Source organism: Cynocephalus volans, chromosome 2 (assembly GCF_027409185.1).
Source record: "Cynocephalus volans isolate mCynVol1 chromosome 2, mCynVol1.pri, whole genome shotgun sequence".
Lineage (NCBI taxonomy): Eukaryota > Metazoa > Chordata > Mammalia > Dermoptera > Cynocephalidae > Cynocephalus > Cynocephalus volans.
In genome coordinates, this window is record NC_084461.1 from 104244791 (window position 1) to 104266045 (window position 21255).

Here is a 21255-nt window from a genome sequence, read left to right on the forward strand (position 1 = left end):
CTTTTTTTTAAAAAAATTTTTTAAGCTCTGTACATGTATTTCATTCACACACACAAAATAAGGTACAGGAAAAATTAATAATTCTAATATCTTCTTCTCAGGACTAGGAGGATTACGGACCAGGCTGTGTGTGTACTCCACTTTGGAGACCACAATGTTAACACAATAAGGCAAATAAGGTACTTATTTGCAGGGCTCTCTAGGAGCTCTTCAAGTGAGAAGGAGTCACAGAAAGAATGCTCCAGATGTATCAGATAATTCATAAAAGATATTTCACGTAGAAGCAGGTAGTCTGCCCAGACTAAGTCACATCTAGGCATCCAGGAGCCCAGTGTCCTTTCCCTAAACAAAGCAGAAATTCTCATTCCATGATGTTCAGAAAAACCACCTGAAACACTCATTAAAAATGCAGCCTCGTTGGTTTTTTGAAAAGATAAATAAAATAGACAAACCATTAGCATGGCTAACAAAAAAAAGAAGAGAGAAGACTCAAATAACAAAAATTAGAAATGAAAAAGGCGATATTACAACTGATTCATCTGAAATACAAGGAATCATTCGAGACTACTATAAACAACTATACGCCAACAAATTTGAAAATCTGGAGGAAATGGATAAATTTCTGGACACACACAAGCTCCCAAAACTGAACCGTGAAGACGTAGAAAATTTGAACAGACCAATAACAATAAAGGAGATTGAAGCTGTTATCAGAAGGCTCCCAACAAAGAAAAGCCCAGGACCAGATGGATTCACAGCAGAATTTTACCAAACATTCAAAGAGGAATTGACACCGATTCTTTACAAACTATTCCAAAAGATTGAAACGGACGCAAATCTCCCAAACTCATTCTATGAAGCAAACATCATCCTGATACCAAAACCAGGTAAAGATATAACCAAAAAAGAAAACTACAGGCCAATATCCCTGATGAATATAGATGCAAAAATCCTCACTAAATTACTAGCAAACAGAATACAGCAACACATACAAAAAATTATTCATCACGATCAAGTGGGATTCATCCCAGGGATGCAAGGTTGGTTCAACATACGCAAATCAATAAATGTGATACACCATATTAATAAACTCAAACACAAGGACCATATGATCATCTCTATAGATGCTGAAAAAGCATTTGATAAAGTTCAGCACTCATTCATGACAAAGACCCTCTATAAGTTAGGTATAGAGGGAAAGTATCTCAACATAATTAAAGCCATATATGCCAAACCCACAGCCAATATCATCCTGAATGGGGAAAAGCTGAAAGCTTTTCCTTTAAGAACAGGAACTAGACAAGGATGCCCACTCTCACCACTCCTATTCAACATAGTGTTGGAAGTACTAGCCAGAGCAATCAGAGAAGAGAAGGAAATAAAGGGCATCCAGATTGGAAAAGATGAAGTCAAACTGTCCCTGTTTGCAGATGACATGATCCTATATATCGAACAGCCTAAAACCTCTACAAAAAAACTGCTAGAATTGATAAATGATTTCAGCACAGTAGCAGGATACAAAATCAACACTCAAAAATCAGTAGCATTTCTTTTCTCCAATAGTGAACATGCAGAACGAGAAATCAAGAAAGCCTGCCCATTTACAATAGCCACCAAAAAAATAAAATACTTAGGAATTGAGTTAACCAAGGAGGTGAAAAATCTCTATAATGAGAACTACAAACCACTGCTGAGAGAAATTAGAGAGGATACAAGAAGATGGAAAGATATCCCATGCTCTTGGATTGGAAGAATCAACATAGTGAAAATGTCCATACTACCCAAAGTGATATACAAATTCAATGCAATCCCCATCAAAATTCCAAAGACATTTTTCTCAGAAATGGAAAAAACTATTCAGACATTTATATGGAACAATAAAAGACCACGCATAGCCAAAGCAATGCTGAGCAAAAAAAATAAAGCTGGAGGCATAACACTACCTGACTTTAAGCTATACTACAAAGCTATAATAACCAAAACAGTATGGTACTGGCATAAAAACAGACACACTGACCAATGGAATAGAATAGAGAATCCAGAAATCAACCCACACACTTACTGTCAGCTGATCTTTGACAAAGGCATCAAGCCTATTCAGTGGCGAAGGGACTGCCTCTTCAGCAAATGGTGCTGGGACAACTGGATATCCATATGCAGGAGAATGAAACTTGATCCATACCTCTCGCCATATACTAAAATCAACTCAAAATGGATTAAGGATTTAAATATACACCCTGAAACAATAAAACTTCTTAAAGAAAACATAGGAGAAACACTTCAGGAAATAGGACTGGGCACAGACTTCATGAATACGACCCCAAAAGCACGGGCAACCAAAGGAAAAATAAACAAATGGGATTATATCAAACTAAAAAGCTTCTGCACAGCAAAAGAAACAATTAAAAGAGTTAAAAGACAACCAACAGAGTGGGAGAAAATATTTGCAAAATATACATCTGACAAAGGATTAATATCCAGAATATATAAGGAACTCAAACAACTGTACAAGAAGAAAACAAGCAACCCAATTAAAAAATGGGCAAAAGAGCTAAGTAGGCATTTCTCTAAGGAAGATATACAAATGGCCAACAGACATATGAAAAAATGCTCAACATCACTCAGCATCCGGGAAATGCAAATCAAAACCACACTGAGATACCATCTAACCCCAGTTAGGATGGCTAAAATCCAAAAGACTATGAACGATAAATGCTGGCGAGGCTGCGGAGAAAAAGGAACTCTCATACATTGTTGGTGGGACTGCAAAATGGTGCAGCCTCTATGGAAAATGGTATGGAGGTTCCTCAAACAATTGCAGATAGATCTACCATACGACCCAGCTATCCCACTGTTGGGAATATACCCAGAAGAATGGAAATCATCAAGTCGAAGGTATACCTGTTTCCCAATGTTCATCGCAGCCCTCTTTACAATAGCCAAGAGTTGGAACCAGCCCAAAGGTCCATCATCGGATGAGTGGATACGGAAAATGTGGTACATCTACACAATGGAATACTACTCAGCTATAAAAACGAATGAAATACTGCCATTTGCAACAACATGGATGGACCTTGAGAGAATTATATTAAGTGAAACAAGTCAGGCACAGAAAGAGAAATACCACATGTTCTCACTTATTGGTGGGAGCTAAAAATTAATATATAAATTCACACACACACACACACACACACACACACACACACGCACACAAACCGGGGGGGGGGGGGAAGAAGATATAACAACCACAATTATTTGAAGTTGATATGACAAGCAAACAGAAAGGACATTGTTGGGGGGGGGAGGGAGAAGGGAGGGAGGTTTTGGTGATGGGGAGCAATAATCAGCCACAATGTATATCGACAAAATAAAATTAAAAAAAAATAAAAAAAATAAATAAATAAATAAATTAAATAAAAAAAATAAAAATGCAGCCTCCATATTCTGCATGGCTCCATGGATTTCTACTCAACAGGATGCTCAGCACTGGGAACTGGGAATCTTCAGTTTTACAGTTACCATGGATGATTTTATGTCACTGATACCCAGACCTTAAGAAAGAAAGTCAGGGAGCTCCTCCTAAGTTTCATGCTTTAATAAGAGCAGGTGTTAGCAAACTTTTTCTGCAAAGGGCCAGAGAGTTAATATTCTGGGCTTCACCAGCCACACAGTCTCTATCACAACTGCTCATCTTCACGGACGTAGTGTGAAAGCAGCCACAGATAATATGCAAATGAATGAATGCCGCTATGTGCCAATAACAATGTAGTTACGGCACGGAAGTGTGGGTTTTATATAATTTTGACATGTTACTGCATATTATTCTTTTGATTTTTTTCAACAAACAAAAAATTTAAATACATTCTTAGTGTGGCTCACTCGGGAGAGTGTGGTGCTGATAAATACATTCTTAGCTTCAGAGCCTTTTGAAAACAAATGTGGGCCTAATTTGCCATCAGGCAGTATTTGCTGACCCCTGCTTTAGGGCACTCTACAAGCATTCAGTGAACAGTGACCCCCAAACATTGCATGGGAAGACGGGAGCTGCAGAAACCAGAGTTAGAAAAGATCAGCAGCTCGACATACATCAACCATAAAACTCCTACTACAAACAAAGCAAACTGTGCAAAATTGGTACTTCCTCCCTTCCGCGCACGTTCTATTAGGGAGAATGATTTATGACTTCCTCTCATTCCCTGTAGTGTTGCCCCATTCTTTCAGAATTTTCTTTGATCATTATATTCATCTTATTTCACCCACATAAAAATACTGGGTAGGAAAGGCGAAACACACTGAGTGAGTTCCTCCACGTCTTCTTTCTTTCTAAGATTGACTCCCTTCAAGAATTAGGCTTTTACAGGGATCTAAAATTGCCTTCTTAACGTATCCATATGAATTTTTAGGTTGTTTAAGTAACTCAGAGTTTTGGACATCCAATAACAAAAGTTTATATTTGTCTGGGGGCTAGCCAAAAAAAAAAAAAAAAGACACTAGGAAATAAATTGTTCTAAATTACTAGATACCATCACACTGAACCAGAGTCATAGCATCCAAATAAATCATTCTTCTTGTCATTCATTTGATCATATTTATGGGTGACAACACAGGATGAAACAATTAATTAGATTGTTATCATTACACTTCAAGCTGGTTTAGGGAATTTGGTCCCTGTAATTGAATTTGGTTTCACAAACATGATTTCTACATTGGTTTTTAGGGTTTCAGAAGTATTTCTTTGACCAGAACATGGGATGAGTCTTCTCAGGTTTCAAGCTTCCATAAAGATGGTCCAGTGTCTATGAGGTGCTTTTAGCAACTATTTTAATTAAAGATTAGTTTCTAAACCTCCCAATTAAGCTTTTTTCCCCTTTAATATTCAATATAAAAATACATAGACCATACAACCAAATACACACATGAAAAAAAAAAATACATAGACCAGGCTGACATACATTACACTGTTCACCATCAATGTATTGCTATTTAGATTATTTTGCAACTAAACAAAAAAACTAATCAGTATATTTTTATATCTTTAAGTTATAAATGGGTGTATTTTTCAGGAATATAATCATTTGAGATGATTTCAAAACTAAAATTTGCATATTAAGAGCTCAAATTATGTATCTTTGATTTTATAATGAAAGGTAATTGATGTTTCCAAAGTGTAGTGCAACTTAATGGTCTGCTAGAAATTAAAAATAAAAAGAAAGCAGGTCTGTGCAGTGTTTGCAGACACGGAAATAATCACATGGCCTTGAAAATGAACTGCCTACAATCTGTTAGCAGCTCTGCTCATTTGCATCTTATGTGCCTCTTCACATTCAGATAAACAGCTCTCAAAAGTCAATGAAACTGATTTGCCCCTCCTTTGAGTGATTCTTACTGATTTAATCAATTACCCAAACTTGAAATTCCTTGAAAGACACTCAAAAAAAATGCAAATGTCAGTAGCAGCCTGGAGAGCAATGTGTAGATATGGTGACAAGAAAAGGCGGTTTTGGCATTTCAACTCTATACTCAGTTTACCTCACAGGTACCCTGTGTTATCGTCAATTCAGTTTGAATTTTTCCCTATAATCACACACAGGTGCACATGCACACACATTTTTCTCCCTTCCTCTCTCTGCCCCTCACCCAAGCTCTCTCTCCCATTTTCTCCATCTCATTCACTGCTCCACATCCACCCTATTCTTGATGCTCTCCAGAAAAGCTAGCTTCTTTAACACTTTTACAGTCATCTTCTAAAATTAGAACACTTCCTCAGATGCTTACTCTATAATGTTTGCTTTTAACATGTTATCTCAACTTAGGAGTAAAAATAAAAATAAAACAAAGCATCAAGATCTCACATAAAAACTCTTCCAATTTACAGGAAAGCAACAGAAACATCACTTTCACTTTAGTCTCTGGCAGGAATCTTCAGTATCTAGGTACAATTCCAGAAAGACTACTAAAATAAGACCACTGGAATACAAGGGTACTTCAAAAAGTTCATGGGAAGATCCATATTATCTTTTAATTCTATTTTTTCCATGAACATTCTGAAGTACCCTCATATATGTATAACTTTCCAATGTGATTACCCTGATGGGGACAAATATGTAAGCAGGTGTATTTGTTAAGAAATCACCTAAATAATTTTATAAACAAATTTTCTGCCGTGAGTATTTCATAAAGGAATCTGAACAACAACTCAGGGAGGGACTGCATATTCTCCACACTGATGACTGTAGATGCAGCATTTTAGAAGGCTGGAATTCTTCCTCATCTGAACGACCTTTATACCCCTCTTTGCTCCTGCTAACTCCTGCTTATGAGGGTCTTTGTAGATCAGTAAACACTTTTTTCTGTTTTTGTGTTTGGCCCTTTTGAAAGGGCACATCTATTTTTCATCAGGAGCTCCAGAGATACAATGAGGAAATCCCCAGAAAGACAAGCCTGATATAGATCACAGGATATTAGGATCCTGGGCAGCATACACATGATCCAGAGCACCCTTTCTGCACAGGAGAATCAACATCAGCTGCTCCTAGAGGCTCTGTAGCGTCCTTTGTGTGATATAACTGCTAATGTAACTGTCAAGTGCCCTTCAGGGCTCCTTTTCTGCTAGTCTTGAAAGTTTCATCCTCTAATAGTTCTCCTCGGGTTGGGTTGACCCCTTGCACTCTAATGCAATGACAAACCATTAGCTGGTCCATCTTCAGCTCTCAGCTGGAGACAGTCATAATACAAAGTCAAGGGGGAGTAATTGAAGAGTGCACAGTAATGCTTTAAGTGTAAAACCCTTAAGCAATGAATTTGGCCTTTTCCTCAAAAGGCAACATACACATTTTAGAATTCAGCATATTGCAGAGACCAATGTTTCTCTTTGCTCCTCTTAACTTTTGAGCAAGTCAGACAGTTTGAGAGTACAATATTTGATATTATAAGATAGATTTTGTCATTTATTTCCTACTTAAAGGGATTACAAAGATCCACCATTGGCATTATGTTTGAGGCATTATGTTTGAGGTGCTGTCACAGAACCTATTGCAGAATATCTATCAGAATTTTTAAATCTGATGATCAAGAGCCTGGCTTATAATAAAATCGGGCTAAGTTACTAAGAATTAAAAGAAAGAAAGAGAGAGAGAACTTTTCAGGATTATTTTTCAAATATATTGGCAAACAAGTTGAGAGAGGAAAAATAAGTTCTTCTGATACAAGAACCATAGCTTGTAAAATACTGCAACTTTGCATGGTTGATTGGTGGCATCCTAGCAATGTGTAATGGAAATTTTATTTATGAGTTAGGAAACTCAGATTTCAGATTTTGATCATTTGAGAAAATGATTTGCAGTAAAAAGCAATTAGAGATCTTTGAGCCATTTCTTACCTTATATCACTTACATAAACTATAAAGTTTAAGATAAAAAATTAAAAGCAGTTCTATCAGATGTATAATGCTCATTAATGAACGATTATTTTAGGATTCTTCATATATCACCCAATTTTCTTTTCCATCTTATAACAATATATTTGAGGACTCTTTATTCCCTAATTTTAGAAATATTTTTCTATATGTACTTTATGGATTTGTTGGCTATGCCTGCTTATTCATAAATATCTAAACAATCAAAGAAAGACCTCACCACCAGCCTTGTAAAATACGTTGCTTCCTTTGAGAAAGGTGTGTATGTGTGTGCTCATGTACCTGTGTTTGCTATGCATAGTGCTGGACTTAAAATCAGAAAGTATTTTTTTAGTGTCACCTTTGGAGAAACTCTGTATTCACATCCAGCACTCACACTCCTTCTGGTTCTATTTTAAAAGAGACTGTTTTGACATCTCTAATTATGGCATACAGAAATGCTTGTCAGGTAGCTAAACTTGTGTCTCAAAGACTAACCTTCAGGACCGGATTTATTAAATATTAAATATGAGCACTAAGACTATCATACATTTTACATGGAATATTTTGGTTCCAACATGATTGCCTCACTGGCATCACTGGGCAGTCCAATCCCTTGCTACTACCACACCTAAATTATGCACCAGGCAAGGCATTTTCCTGTAGAGATCAGCAAGGTAACTGCAACAACCTCTCTGCAGGAAGGTCCTGCCAACATATATTACCCTCCTTCATCTGAATTATATGCTGATGATAATAAAGTGAAGTAGGTTAAGAAAAGAAAATTAATTTTCTCTATAAAAAAAACATCTAATGAAGCTTTTATTCACTTCTGACAAGGATTTACCACATGTTGAGAGCAACATCCTGGGCTCAAAGGAAAAATCAGATGCCATTCCCCACTCAGAAAGGAAGTGGATGTGACATGGTTTCTAAAGTGATAAATTAAGGAATTAATAACGAGGTCACAAGAACTGAGACAAACATTTTAATCTAAAAAGTATATATAAAATATTACTGCTGTTATATCCTTCGTTATGAAGACCCAGACAGGATTAAAGGATTTGCTAAAGACTACTGATGCCTACCACCATGATTTAGAGTAAAAGAAAAGTAACAGATCATTTGCCTGGGATTAACATTCTGGTTTTTTTCTAGCTGATATTTATTACTACAAAAAGAGTATTAACCAGATGGTCAGGTTGTACACATTGGCTTTTTTCTTTTAAGAACAAGACTTATGTTCAGAATAAGCATCTATGTGAAAATATCCTAGCACTATCAATTTTTCCTATCTAAAATCCATGATTTCGGTAATTGACCACAATAATCAATCACACTGTATACTGAAAAAATAAATAAATAAATAAATAAATAAATAAATAATAAAATAAAATCTGTGAGTAGTTCAGCTTAGAACTCTGTCTTCCTTTTGGGAGTGGGCTTGCCTCAGAAGAAGCCATAAAGTAAGTCTTACTTTGGCAGACTTCCCATGTAGGAAGGCTGCCTGGTCTAGTACTGCCCAGGGATGGGTGGGCAAGTCTGCCTGATTCTGAAGTGCAGTTAAACAGTCCATTTAGTTCTCAAATAAATTACATCCTCTGAGCATCCTCAGCAATAAGGATAGTATTTTGGTTCTTCCATTGGCTCTATTCCTTTCTTTCTTTTTTTTAAATCATATTGTGTATAATCCAGGCAAGAGAAGGCAGGCTGTTTATTAGAGGACCCCTCAGAAACTCAACAAAAGTTTTAATGAGGGAGGGGGCATGATAAAAGAATAAATGGGTGGAAACAGCCATTGAGAACAGCAAAAGAGTGGCTTAAGAATAAGATAGGATAATTACTGATTAGACAAGTGTGGCAGCCTCTTTTATGTTGATTATGGATTCATAATATTATCAGTGTCCTCTTTTTAAACTTTTTTCAGCAGACTTGGCTCTTTGGAGGAGATATAAAGAAAGTGAATACGTGGTCTCAACCAGGGTTATAGTTTTGCTAGATGGTGTGACTCAAAGAAAGAGGGGCATGGAATTTCAGTATATTGGCAAGAGTTTTTCCTGTTTGTTTACAGCTATATCGCCAATGCTTAGAACAGGGTCTGACATCTATTGGGTGCTAAACACATATTCGTTGAATGAATGATAAGATGGATTCGAAAATGGAGAAGAGTCAAGATCTGGTGGAGTAAGAGAAAGTACAGGAATCAATGAACTGGAACCCCTGTTGAGGGCAAAGAATGAGTATTCTGAAACTACCTGAACAAGGTGGAAGGAGGGAGGTGGTGGTATATTAAAAAGTGACTTTCAACCACAACTACTTGAAGTTGATACGACAAGCAAACAGAAAGGACATTGTTGGGGGGGAGGGGGGAGGGAGAAGGGAGGGAGGTTTTGGTGATGGGGAGCAATAATCAGCCACAATGTATATCAAGAAAATAAAATTTTTTTAAAAAAGTGACTTTCAAGTTACACCATTTACAAGTGATACATTGGAATATGGGACCCTGGACTGAGAGATTGAAGAGAAGTGGAAAGGGCCATTGTGGATGTGGGGACCATGGTATCAAGATATCAGGCAGGCTGATGACAAAGACTGGAAGGGGCAAAAAGACTGTACACCAGCTACCACTTCATTGAGAAATGATGAGATTGATATTTAATTAAGATTTGGTACCAAGAGAAAAAAATGATAACCCTTGCCCTAACACATATCAGTATTTCTTGTAACTTTTCACAAATCCTACTATCTTGATTCAATTCCTTCCTATTCTTAGGCTTATGGTACATTTATGATGTTTAGCCAGGATCCATATTCTTGAACTCAGATAAATATTTGAGTATACAGAAGATGAGTTTGATAAAGTTCTAACAGATTTGTACTTGGAGGATTACCAGTGCCATAAAACTAGGATGTGATGCATGGTGATAACATAGGACAGCTTATCATGTAGCATGGGAAACAGAGTATGATGGTTAATAGGAAGAGCTCAGGAGTCAAAAAAAATCCCAAGTTCAAATCCTGGTTATACCAATTTGCTGTGCTTCACCATTTTCTTTAAAAGCTAATTTTTAAAAAAGCCTCTGCCTTATCATTAGTAAAATATATATAGTAACAGAACACACTTCATAGGGCTCGTTATGAAGATTAAATAAAATAATACACTTAAAAAACACTGTAGAATCCAAGTACATAACAAACATTGGGTTTTGAGGAAAAAAAATGAAAGTATTTTTAGAAGGAAGTAATACAAAAGTACTATCTGACTATATATAGTAGTATATCTATATCTGTTATACGTATGTGTGTGTATGTGTGTATATCAAAGAGTACAAAAGAGCTGGTAATAAAAAGCAAGTCTCCTTCCTATTTCTCTGGGTACAAGTTCTTTATCAAATATTTGACATGCAAATCTTTCCTTCCAGTTTGTCCCTTGTCTTTTCACTCTTTGCCAGTGACTTCCAAAGAGAAAAAAAAAATTAATTTTGATACAAATACTGTATGTTAATTTTTTATTTTATGGATCATGCTTTTGAGTCACATCTTAGACTAATGCAAGGTTACAAAGATTTTCTCCTATGTTTTCTTCTAGAAGTTTTACAGTTTGGGTTCTTACATTTAGGTCTAGACTCTATTTTTTAGTTAACTTTTGTATAAAGTATAATGTTTAGGTAGAAGTTCACTTCATTGCATATGGGTATTCTATTGTTTCGCCATGATTTTTTTTTTTTTGTCTTTTTCATGACCGGCACTCAGCCAGTGAGTGCACCGGCCATTTATATAGGATCCGAACCCGCGGCGGGAGCATCGCTGCACTCCCAGCGCCACACTCTCCCGAGTGTGCCACGGGCTCGGCCCTCGCCATGATTTTTTGAAAAGACTAATCTTTCTTCATTGAATTGCACTTGTACCTTTGTGGAATCATCTTTCTTTTCTTAAAGCACTTTACCTTCTCATACAACAAGATATTCAGGTTCACTCATGTACTTTCTCTATGCCACTCTTAGAATTAGCTATTTCTCCAGGAGTGCTAGTTCCTTTCATATCTCATTGTCCACACCCAGCTGCAACAGATGTTAGGAAATGTAATCTTTTGTTGTGGCAGACTTCCCAGAGTACTGTTGCAATGGAAGAAAGAGAGACTAGATATTAGGAGGCAATTTACATTTGTTTATACACTGAATAATGTGGTAGGGACTAATTTCTTAAGACCAAAAGGCACAACTCATATTGATACAGTTGACCACATTACAACTAAATTTACTGTAAAACAAATATCATTCTCAAAATGTAGTCACAACAGGAAAAGGTTTAGGACATTCACAAGAGAACTGTTGTCTAGATCAAGAGGAGCCATGCCTGATAAACCTCATTCACTTCCAGATTTAATATAGATCCAGAGATCCTGTACTTTAAGCTGATAACATAATTACATTAGTCTTCTGGAATCATGGGAAGGATGTAAATTGTTGCATGACAACGTCTTCATCAAGAGTTGGAGTTTACCCACTACTGTTTGAAACTCAGCTGACCTCATAACTTGCACTAACGGATAGAATATGGTAGGAATTACGTAGTGTGAATTTCAAGGGGCCCGGAAGCTTTGCTTCCACTCTTTTGGGGGCCCGAGGCACCATGTCATGTAGTCTGGCCACCCTGCTGCATAGGCCACATGGAGAGAGGCCCTTGAAGCCATCTTGGATCATCTAGCCCTAGTGAAGACTCCAATGACTACAGCTGCATGAGCAATCCCATGAGACTAGCAAAGGAACTGACTAGTTGAGACCAGTCAGCTGAGCCCAATACACCTATAGAAATAATGAGCAAATAAATGGTAGTTGCTTTAAAGCACTACAGTTGAAGTGGCTGGTTATGAAGCAGTACATAACTAAGTGTGAAGATATTTGTGACTCACGTGAATCACCCAAAAGCAACTTCAATAGAGGATTTTGATAACCAGGTGAACAAGATGACACAATCTGTGGATGTTAGTCTTTTTCCCCAGCCACCCTGCCCTTGTCTGATTGACTCATGAACAAAGTGACCATGAGGACAGGGATGGAGGTTATATATGGGCTCAGAAACATGGATTTCCATTTACCAAGGCTGATCTGACCACATTCACTGCTGAGTGCTCAAAATGCCAATTGCAAAGACCAACACTGAATACAGCTCAATTCCATTGATGGATCAGCCAGCCACTCAGTGCCAGGTTGATTACATTGGACTATTTCCATTACAAAAAGAGCAGTGCTCTGTTCTCAATGGAACAGATATTTATCCTGGACATGGATATGTCTTCTCTGCCCACAGTGCTTCTGTAAAACCACCACCTATGGACTTAGAGAAATCTTTATTTAATGCCATGGTTTTCCACACAGCATTGTTTCTGATGAGGGAATTCATTTTATAGCAAATGAACCCTGGCAATGGGCTTCTTGATTATGGAATTCACTGGTATTACCACATTTCTCATCACCATAAAGCAGCTGGCCTGATAAAAATAATGGAATGGACATTTGAAGACTCAATTACGGCATAATGTGGGAAATCTGTAGGGCTGTGATAATGTCCTCCAGGAGGTGGCACATGTTCTGAATCAGCAACTAATATATGGTGCCATTTCTCCAATAGTCAGGATTCATGGCTCTGGGAATCAAGGGGTTAAAATGGGATTGACTCCTCCTTCAATCCTAATGATCTACTAGCAAAATTTTTGCTTCCTGTCCCTGTAATTCTAGGATCAGCTAGTTTAGATGTATTAGTTTCCAAGGGAGAAATGATTCCACCAGGGGACACAACAGTGGTTCCATTAAACTGGAAGCTGTGACTTCCACCTAGCCATTTTGGTTTCCTCATGCCAGAGAACCAACAGGTAAATACAAAAAGGCCACAGTACTGACTGAGGTGATTGATCCTGACTATCAAGGGAAACTGGGTTGCCAAATACAAAATGAGGGTGAGGAGGAGTATGTCTAGAATAAAGATCTTCTAGTTGGTCTCTTAGCTCTTTCTTTGTTTTTCTTTCAGTGGCTGGCTGGTGTGGGGATCTGAACCCTTGACCTTGGTGTTATAAGGTAGCGCTCTAACTCTCTTAGTTCTAATGTGTCCTGTGATAAAAGGTTTGGAAGACTATAAGAACCCAATAGAAGCAGGTCTGCTAATGTCACAAACCTTTCAAGAATTAAGGTTAAGGTCACCCCACCATGTAAGAAACATGACTAGGTGAGTGCTTGCTGAGGGTAAAGAAAATATCAAATGGATAGTGGAAGAAAAAAGTAAATAAAACTACACTACCAGTTATAGAAATAAGGACTGTAATAGTTACAAACATTTGTCACTTTGATATAATTGTGTTTGTGTGTGTGTGTGCAAATTCTTTTTCTCCCTCCCATTCACCTTCTACAACAAAAGATATCTTAATAGTGATTGACTATACAAGTGTACTCCAAAAGGTTGTGGAAAAATAGAATTAAAAGAATATGAACCTTTCCATGAACTTTTTGACCTACCCTCATATACCTTAGTATTTAAGTTACAGGATATCAAATGTGGAGTGAGACCCAGCTAGAGGAGAAATAAACATCACACAAAGACAGATGAAAGCAACTTCGAATGTCCTCTTCCAGGAAGAAATCAGCATGTTTTCAATTGTTGCACAGGATAGCTGCATCATGGTAGGTGGAAGCATGATTTTGATACTGTCCTTATTTGGAAGTTAAACATAGTTAAGAGAGGTTATATATGAACACCAAGGAAGAGAGACTATGTGTAGTCACTGTATTGTCAAATTGGTTAAACTGGTAACTCCGTTTCCCAGAATTCTATTCCCTGTATCCATCCAAGTTAGTGTTGCCCTGAAGAGAAGTTGCTTGAGACTTGGGAGGTGGAAGTAAAGCAGCAGCCATTACTCTCTGAAGGTCAGATAAGGTGCCAGACAAATGAAGAGTAGCCTGGTAGTTTCCAGCTTGTACTGACTCTCTTCTTCTTTCTGCCTACTATCCCACCTGACAGCCCTAAGCCCACATTCCCACTTTGGTGGACAAAAGTACATGGCTTCTAAGATATTCCCTTCAAGATCTCACTGACCCATCTGTGCCAGTGCTTCTGAAGGACTTGGTAGTGACTCCTTTTCTGATCCTTTAGCTCTTCCTTTTGGACCTTCACTTTCTCAGTTCCACTCATAATTGTGTAAGGTCTAACTCCTATAATAAATACCTTCTCTATAACACTCATATTGGTTCTGTTTCCCAGACTAAACCCTAATACAAGGTTGAAGCACAGATCATGTCTCAGTCCATTTTGTAATGCTGTAACAGAATACCACAGATCTTTATAAAGAACAGAAATTTATTTCCTCACAGTTCTGGAGTCTGGGAAGTACAAGATGGAAGGGCTGGCATCTGGCAAGGGCCTTCTTGCTGAATAATCTCATGGTGGAAAGTGAAAGGAAAAAAGAGCAAGAAGTGGACAAACTCACCCTTTTATAATGGCACCACTCCCACCCATGAGGGTGGAGCCTTCGTGGTCTAATCACCTCTTAAACGTCCCACCTCTTAATATTGTTACAATGGCAATTACATTTCAACATGAGCTTTGGAGGGGATATTCAAACCATAGATCATTTATTCTAAACCAATCTTCTTTTCTAACATAAAAATTTTAAGCTACAAATTTCCCTTTAAGAACTGTTTTAACTACATCCCACAAATTTTCACTATCATTCATTTCAAAATATTTACTAATTTCCATTGTGATTTTTTTTAACCCAGAGGTTATATAGAAGTATACTGTTTAATTATCAGTTATTGATTTCTAACTAAATTCAATTATTGTCAGAGAACACACCTAGTAGGCTTTCAGTCTTTGTAGTTTATCAAGACTTGTTTTAAGGCCCAGAATATGATCTGTCTTGAATGTTCTATGTGCTCTTAATAACACTACGCATTCTGAGTTTTGTGGTAAAATGCTCTAAAAATGTCAATTAGGTCAAGTTGGTTGATAGTGTTATTTCAATCTTCTATATCCTTACTATTTGCTTTACCAAGTACTGAGAGAAGGATGTTAAAAACTCCACCATATATTTTACTTCTATATAAACTCCACAATACATTTTTACTATTTTTGCTTTAAACAATTGCTTTTAAAGAATTTTTAAAAGAAAAAGTCTTTTATTTCAATATTAACTATATTAGAAGTCTTTTATATTATTTTAAAGTTATTTAATGATATCATTTTACCATTTCCAGTGCTTTTCTATAGTAAAGTGTAGTTCCATTTCCTGTTGTAGATCCAAATTTTCATCTGGCATCATTTCCCTTCATTCTTAAGAATGTCCCTTAGAATTTCTTGTGCAGGTCTGCTGGACATGAATTCTCTGAGCTCTTGTTTTATTAGCTATGTTTTATTTTGTCTTCATTTCTGAAAGATATTTCTACTGAACAGAATTCCAGGTTATCTGCAAGCAGAGAAAATTTGATTTCATCTTTTCCTCTTTGGATGCCTTTACTTCTTTCTCTTGTCTAATTGCTCTGGCAGAGTACTTCCAATACTATGTTGAATAGGAGTGATGAGAGCAGGCATCCTTGTCTTATTCCTGTTTGCAAAGGAAAAGCTGAAAGCTTTTTCCCATTTAGGATGATATTGGCAGTGGGCTTCTCATATATGTTTGCAGATAACATGATTCTATACATAGGAAGCCTGAGAGACTCTACCAAAAAAACTCTTAGAGCCAATAAAGTCAGTACGGTTGCAGGATACAAAATCAATATAAGAAAATCAGTAGTGTTTTTATACTCCAACAACAAACTAGAAGAAAAAGAAATAAAGAAAGCAAGTCCATTTACAAGAGTCACCAAAAAAATAAAATACCTAGGAATAAATCTAACCAAGGAGGTTAAAGACCTCTACAATGAGAACTACAAATCACTGCTGAAAGAAATTAAAGAGGACACCTAAAGATGGAAAGACATTCCTTGTTCATGGATTGGAAGAATCAACCTAGTGATCCACCTACAGATTCAATGTAATCCCTATCAGAATACCAATGACATTCTCCACAGAAATAGAAAAACAATCCTAACATTCACATGGAACAACAAAAAAACCCAAATAGCCAAAACAATCCCGAGCAAAAAAAGTAAAGCCAGAGGCATTCCACTTCCTGACTTCAAACTGTATTACGAATCTACAGTAACCAAAACAGCATGGTACTGACATAAAAACAGACACGCAGACCAATAAAACAGAATAGAGGACCCAGAAATCAACCCACGTATTTACAGCCAACTGATCTTCGACCAGGCACCAAGAACATACAATGGGGAAAGGAGAGCCTTTTCAATAAATGGTGCTGGGAAACTGGATATCCATATGTAGAAGAATGAAACTTGATCTGTCCTTCTCACTATATACCAAAATCAACTCAAAATGGATTAAAGACTTAAATATTAGACCTGAAACTTTAAAACTCTTAGAAGAAAACATAGGGAAACACTCCAGGATGAAGGACTGGGCAAAGATGAATAAGACCCCAAAGTCACTAACAACAAAATAAAAAATAAATGGGATGTCAAACGAAAAAGCTTCTGCACAGCAAAGCAACAATCAACAGAGTGAAAAGACAACCTACAGAATGGGAGAAAATACTTGCAAACTATGCATCCGTAAGGGATTAAAATGTCCAGAATATATAAAAAGCTCAAACAACTTTACAGTATAAAAAATAATAATAATCCAATTAAAAATGGGCAAAGGAGCTGAATAGACATTTCTCAAAGGAAGACGTACAAATGTCCAACAGTTATATGAAAGAATGCTCAACATCACTAGTCATCAGGGAAACGCAAATCAAAACCACTGTGAGATGTGATCTCACCCCAGTTACACTGGCTATTATCAAAAAGACAGAGAATAACAAAGCTGGTGAAGACGTGGAGAGAGGGGAACCCTCCTGCACTGTTGGTGGGACTGTGAATTAGTACAGCCAATATGGAGAACAGTATGGAGGCTCCTCAAGCAACTACAGACAGAACTACCATATGATCCAGCAATCCCACTACGGGGTATATATCCAAAGGACTGGAAATCATCACGTTGAAAGCATACCTGCTCTCCGATGTTTATCACATCTCTATTTACAAAAGCTAGGCTATGGTTCCAACCTAAATGTCCATCAATGGATGACTGGATAAGGAAAATGTGGTATATAATCACAGTGGAATTCTACTCAGCCATAACACAGAGTAAAATTTTGTCATTTGCAGCAACATGGATGAGCTTGGAAAAAAATTATGCTAAGTGAAATAAACCAGGCACAGAAATAGAAATACCACGTCCTCACTCATAAGTGGGAGCTGAATCCATAAACAAATAAACAGAGAAACAAACAACAAACAACAATCACAATAATATGTTGAACTTGTAGAAGTGAGAAAAGAACTGTGGTTACTAGAGGTGGAAAAGGGGAAGGGTGGCAGAGGGGGCTTAACGAGAAATTGGTTAAAAGACACAAAGAATGATTAGTTATTGTAATGATGAATAAGCTAACTATCCTGATCTGGCCATCACATATTGTACACAACTATTGAAAGTCAACTTTCTACCCCACATATATGGATAATAAATTATCTTTAAAAAAAAAAAAAAGGTTGATAGTTTTTTTCGTTCAGCTTATTAAAATGCCTTCTGTTGTCTTCTGTCCTCTATTACTTCTGATGAGGTTAGAAACCATTCTTATGCTTATCTGTATACTTTTGAGATTTATTTCTTCATCCTTGGTTGTTCTCAGTTTAATGCCTAAGTATGATTTTCTTTGTACTTATCCTGCTTGGGGTTTGCAAAGTTTCCTAGACCTGTGGGTTGCTTTTTTGACCAAATTTAAATAATTTTGTTCACTGTTTCTTCAAATGTTTTTTTCACATATATCCTCTCCCTGCAATTAAATGTTAGTCACTGTAGTGGATTGAATCATGTCCCCCCAAAACTCATTGAAGCTTGAATTATATCCCCCACATTTTATGTATTAGAAACTTAGCCCCCATTGTGACTGTTAAGAGAGTGGGAAATCCTATTATGGTAATTAAAAGGTGGAGCCTTAAGGAGGTGATTGGATTGTAAAACCATGCAGTCATGAATGGATTAAAAATGGTGGCCAGGGGTGTGGTTCTGAGGGCTTTAAAAGAAGAGGAGAGTCTGTTTCTGCTCTCTCTGCTCTCTCTGTCTGCTCTCTCTGCTTCCACAATCTTGCAATGTGAGACCCCTGGGTCACTGTTGCCACCACCAGATGAACTTTGGACTTTCCAGCCTCAGAAACTGTAAGCAATAAATTTTGTTTTCTTATAAATTACCCAGTTCCACCTATTTTGTTATAAGCAACACAAAACAGACTAATACAGTCACTTAATACTATTTAACAAATCACTGGTGTGCTGCTTTTTTTATTCTCAATTGTATTCTCTGTGCTTAAGTTTGGATGATTTTTATAAACAAGTCTTCAGATTCACTATTCCTTTTTTTTCTGTTCTGTACAATCTGCTCTTAATCCCATCCAATATATTTCCCATTTCAGATATTGTACTTTTCAGTTCTAGAATTTCTATTATACACACACGCAAACGAGGGGTCTTCAAAAAGTTCATGGATTTGTATTATCATCTAATTCCATTTTTCCACAAACTTTTTGAAGTCCCTTTGTGTATATATATCAATGTACATGAGTGTAATATGTTTTTACCAAATCTCCCTTGAAATTCCTCCATCTTTTTTCCTGTTATATTCATCCTTTCCAATAAACTCTGTAATATATTTATCATAGCTATTTAAAACCCTTGTCTACTAATTCCAACATCTGAGTAATCTGTATGTCTCTATTGACTTTTTTCTCTTGATTATTGTTCAAGTTTTCCTATTTCTTCACATAGTTAGTATTTTTTCAATTGTATGCTGAACACTGAATGACACATTGACAGGACTCTGGATCTATTATCTTCCTCTGAAGAGTGCTGAGTTTTGTTCTAGTAGTCAGATCAACTTGAACTTGTGGAGGCTTGGGTTTTACACTGTTAGGGTAGATCTATTTCTGTTTTACCATCAGTCCTACAGTTAATCACTTAGTCCTGGAATTTAGCATTTTTTCCAAAAAAAAGTGGCCCTTCTAAGGTTTCAATAGAAAACCTGTGGTTTATACCAAATCCCTTTAACTTGGCAGGACTTAAAACTATCAACTCTATCTCCCCTGTAATTGGCAATAGTTGAAATCTCTGCCCAGCTCATTCATTCATTCAGCGCAGCTGTTTTAGCCTTTCAGCTGTTATCTTCCTTTTGGGTTTCTTGAAATCTCACTTTCTCACGTAGAATTCACAGGTCAGCCAAGAATTTGAGGGCAATTTATATGAAAATTGTATGGCTCTCCCTATTCCAAGATTCCCCACCCTGGAACACACACATCTCAATTTCTAGTCACTCTACAATCCCAAACTCTGTCCTCAGTTCTACCCATCCCATACTGTGTGGATTGTGGAGTGCCCTCAGGAGAAAAGTCATATAAACATGAATGCCATTTAATGTCAGGTCCCTTTTTCCAAGGGTAAAATCTCAAATTTCTGCCTAATTCTGTTCACTCTCCAATGCCCTAACACAGTTTTTAAAAATATTTTGCCCAAAACTTATCACTGTTATATTTGTATAACTAATACAAGTTATACTGCCAACCTAAAATTTTATTTTTTATATTTATAACTCACCTCCAGTCTTCCATTTCTTATCTCCAATTCTTTCACTTCTTCCTGGTATCACTGCTACCACCTTAGTTCAAGCCATCATTATCTCCCAGTTGTCCTACAATAAAATCCTAACACATCTTCCTGTTTGCACACTACCATCTATTTTCCACATAGCAGAGTGATCATTTTGAAATCTAAAATAGATCAAGTTGCTTTTCAGCTCCTGTACCTACAGCTAACCAGAAAAGAACTTTCATATGATAACACCCAGATCATATTCAACTTTGCCATGCCCCCTTGAACCTCCTAACTTGTACTACAACCTGACAGATAAGCTTTTGCAGTTGAAGCCCATGTGATTTGGCCTAATTTCCTCTCCCTAGTTCTCTACAGAATTCCCAGCATGTGTTCTGTTTTGAGCCTTTAGCAGATCATATGATTAAAGATACTTTGCCATGGATCTGGTAGAGACATTTCTAAAACTTCAAGTAGCATAAAAGTACAATTAAATGAGGCAGGTATATAAAAGCACTTTGAAAAGTTCAATTCCTTAAACTATTAATATTAATAATAATAAAACTATCAAAGCCTTTAAAAATAATTATAAATAAATATGATATTTAAAATCAAACTATACTCTCAAATGAAAATTGGCTTCAGATATCCCTAAGGACTTATGTATACCTCCAGTCTGTTACATAACTCTCATCACTGTATTTCAGTGTTGGCCCCTTTCCCACAAACAATCACCCTTAGGATTTAAACACTGCATGTTCAGACCTCAAGTCAGTAAAAAATAAAAAAAGTAAAAAAAATAAAAAATAAATAAGAGGTCAATAAAATAATCTGAAAAACTATACTCATATATACTTTCTCAAAGAAAATTTTATATATTTCCAAAACACTAAATTTTAAGCTTTTTAAGTGTTCAAAAAGTACTCCAAAATTTTGTATTTAAAAGATAAAAGTAAAAACTATTCTGAAATATCAACACAAATAAAATTTTGAGATACAAATGATGTCTTAAATAGAAATTTTATTTTTTAAAAAAGCAATAATAACTGAAGGAAATTTGTAAAATTTAATTTCAACATAAAAAAATTACTGCAAGATGATTTTAACTCATTTGTTAAGAAACTATCA